The sequence below is a fragment of the Myotis brandtii genome, unplaced genomic scaffold (assembly GCF_000412655.1).
Source record: "Myotis brandtii unplaced genomic scaffold, ASM41265v1 scaffold482, whole genome shotgun sequence".
Taxonomy (NCBI): Eukaryota; Metazoa; Chordata; class Mammalia; order Chiroptera; family Vespertilionidae; genus Myotis; species Myotis brandtii.
Genome location: NW_005368420.1, coordinates 925,714 through 929,620, shown reverse-complemented (window position 1 = coordinate 929,620; position 3,907 = coordinate 925,714).

Below are 3,907 nucleotides of genomic sequence, written 5' to 3'. Positions count from 1 at the left end.
CCGAGTGTCTGGAACCCCAGCCTTCCGGGGACTGGCGGGGCCATGCCTTTGATTTGAACCCCCTGGACTGTGCCCTCATCTAAATCCATCAGGTCCATAGCCCTGGTCTTGGACCACTGAATAATTTACAGTCCCGCAGAGCAGCGAACACCGGGTCACCGGAGTTCATGGGTTAATAACAGGTTTGGTTTTCGATGTCAGCAGCTCTCTTGATAACGTATGAAAGAATCCTATTCTGTTGATTAGATTTTGAAATGGATCAATTTTTAATCAGCCAAACACCTGACTCACTCAATAAGAGTTGCATTGTGGAGACAGGATGGAGGCCGACTTTATTTACAAGAGTGTTTGTTTTTTGGGGACCATACGCAAATTCCCACCCAGACCCCTCCTCCTGGAAGGAATTGACCGAATTATCTCCCATCTCAAATGGCAGCATTTGATTCACCTTCTGATTAGTTGGGAAATCCATGGGTCTGTTTAAGAGATAAGAACAGCAGCTAAAGGTTTGATTTAGTCATCTGTGGTTATTGATGGAAAAAGCATTTATTTGCCAATGGAGAAATTTTGCTTAATGTAACAGCAAGGAAGAAGGGAGGAGACCAAGGGAGTCTGGGCGGTAGTGGGAGGCGGGGGGAGCAGGTAGCAAAAGCATTCAGCTCTGGGGGTGGGGAACTGGGGTCCCAGCCCCATCCTCTGAGGTTTTCAAAACAATGGTATGGAAGTGAGCCAGTGAGCAAATTGAATGCATAGGAGGTTTATTGTGGAGGGGCGTTGCTTGTGGCCATTTTATATATTCATTCAGCAAACAGGTGAGCCCACACTGTATGCCAGACACTGTGCTAGGCATCAGGGATGAAGCCATTATTGAGAGAGACAAGGTTCCTGCCCTCATAGAGCATACATTCTGGTGTTGGGGAGGGAGGGCAGGCAGTAAAGAAAAAACAAGGTGCATGATTATAAAACATGCCAAGTGTTGTTGAGGAAGCTCTTGAGAGAAAATACCAAGAACTTTTTAATTCATTTGTGGTCAGGGAAGTTCTCTGAGTGAAGAAAAATTGAAAGAGAGCACCAGGGCAGGAGGGACAGCAAAGGTAAAGGCCTGGAGGCCAGCATGCTAGAGGAGCCAGGTAAGGCCAGGTGGCAGGTGAGTGGATGACCAGGGTGTATGGAGGGGGAGGCTGGAAGTTATGTTTTTTTCCTGCAATACCATGGGGAGCCCTGGAAAGGTTTTGAGCATGGATGTTGTTTTGTTCAAATTTTACATTAGAAAAGGTCACTCTGAGGAGAGTGGGCGGTGGGGCTGAGGAGAGTGGGTGGTGGAGACTGGTGGGGGGTCTACTGTAATCATCTGGTAATGATGGGGGCATGGACCAGAGACAGCATGGAATAGGGAGAAGGGAATGGATTCAGCAATTCTGGTTGGTGGCCAGGTGCTTGGGCCGCCTGGGGCTCTGGCCTGGCCTGATGAGGCCTGTAGCCAAACCTGCATAGCCAGTCCCATGGCAGAGGAGAGATTCTTTGTGGCAGAATGTCTTTCTGAGGACTGGGCATCTAGACTTCCTCAAACTGGAAAAGCTGGGGACAAGTGGCACACAGGTTGGGAACTTGGACTGTGAAGTCAGAGAGATGTGGGGGCTTCTCAGCACTGCCTTTTATAAGCTGGTGACATCAGACAAATTGCTCTTTGAATGTACAGACAAGCGAGAATGATTTTTGGTATAGAACTTTCCAGAAGGGCTCATAAGAAACTGCCAACAGTGATTGCCCCCTGCAAAGGAGACATGGGGTGGGTGGGAGACCCACCTCTTAATTTATGCCACAGGCATGTGTTATTAGTCAAAATTGGCCACCCCATTTGTGACTTTCTGTGGCATTCACCAGGATGGACCTTCAGTGGCATTTGGAGCAAGGACTGGTTACCAGCCCTGTTTTACACATGAGGCTTAGAGAGGGGCAGTTGTTTTACCCGGTGGGGTCCAGCCCCTTCTTGGGCCCAGACTCTTTCTCTTCCTGGCTCAGCTTGTGTTCTTTATTGCTGTTGGTTGAGGTTGTGGATTTGGTGGGACTTGGAGGAGCTGGATTTTCCTGGCATGAGTAGCGATTTCTTGTTTCCCAGTGCTCCAAGCACCATTGATTGGGCAGCTTTATTTATTAGCTTAATCTTTGCACATCCCTCAGCGATGCTGTTCTCACCTTGCTTTGTCGGGGGCCAGAAGGGCCTGCATGCTCACCTGTGTGTGTGTGTGTGTGTGTGTGTGTGTGTCCAAGCATGGGAGAGTCCGTGTGGCTTTGGGACTATGGGAGAGGATACCTCACTTCCCAGCTTTCCTTGGTGACAAACAGGCTCTCACAAGCATCTTAATCCAGGTGTGGCACATACTAATTGCTCACTGAGATCTCAGTCGAACCATTTGATCTAGTGTCAGAAGTCCTGGGTTCTAGTTCTGGGACATCTACTTGCTTGCTGTGTGACCTCGAGCAAATCACTTCTGTTCTCTGGTCCTCAACTCCTCATCCAAAAAATGGGAATGATAATACCTGGCCTTCTTGTTGCTCTGAATAGATGGTGGACACTCCCACTTCAGGACCTTTGCACTTGCTGTTCCCCCTTTCCTCACATATTGGCATAGCTTGCTCCTTCACTTTGGTTGTTACTCAAAAGCTACCTTCTCAGAGAAGCCTTCTCTGGCCATCCTAACTACAATTTCACAGCTGGGGCACACACGTGCATGCTCACCATTCTTCTTTCCCTGCTGTGTATTTTTCATCTTTGGTACTTAACATGATTAATCATATTATATCTTTTAACTGTTGATCTTGTTTACTGATTTCTTCTATTAAAATGTCAGCTCCAACAGGGCAGGGATTTTTGTCTGTTTTGCTTACTGCTGTCTTCCAACACCTAAAATGGGACTTGGCACATAGAAGGTGCTCAGCAAATATCTGTTGAAGGAATAAATGAAATAAATCAATGTAAGGCTCTTTGAACAGTCCCTGGTACCTAATACGCTCTCAACAAATGTGAGTTATTATTGTTACTAGTATTACTGCTATCAAGTTTTTCTGAGCCTCGGTTTGCTCACCTATAAATTGAGATGCTGTTGATAATAACTATCGTAGAGTTGTTGTGAAGATATAGTGATGTGGATGTTGGGTTCTTGGTACAGCTCCTGACATAGACTTTTCAACCAATAGGAGCTATTATAGTTATAAGTCCAAAATGAATAATAAAGTTCTCCCCCTCCCCCCAGTATTGGGAGGATTTCTGGAAAGTGTAGTGTCTGGGACCCAGGGAGCAACCCTCACCACCACATCACTGGTCCTGATTAGCTATAGCAGCAGTGGGGGCGAGGTCCTCTGGCTAGCCTTCAATTGCCATCTAGCCAGAGTGTCCAGCCAAGGTTTGCATATACTCTCTGGCATACCAGCTTTCTCACAGGGTGTCTGATTCTTCTAAAGTTCATTGGTTTTTGTTTTCGTGTTTTTAAGTATAGGAAGTTTTTGTTGTTGTTTTGTTTTAAAGAGATGACTGTTCCATATATATATATATATATACTAGAGGCCCGGTGCACAAAAATTTGTGCACTGGGGGGAAAGGGGGGGGGCCCTCAGCCCGGCCTGTGCCCTCTCACAGTCTGGGACCCCTCAGGAGATAACGACCTGCTGGCTTAGGCCTGCTCCCGGGTGGCAGAGGGCAGGCCCAATCCCTAGGTGCAGCCCCTGGTCGGGCTCAGAGCAGGGCCGATTGGGGAGTTGGGGCGCCGCCCCCTGTCATGCACAGAGCAGGGCGGATTGGGAGGTTGCGATGCCACCCTCAGTCACGCTCAGGGTAGGGCCGATTGGGGGGTTGGGGCACCGCCCCCTATCACACTCAAGGCAGGGTCGATGGGGAGGTTGCGGCGCC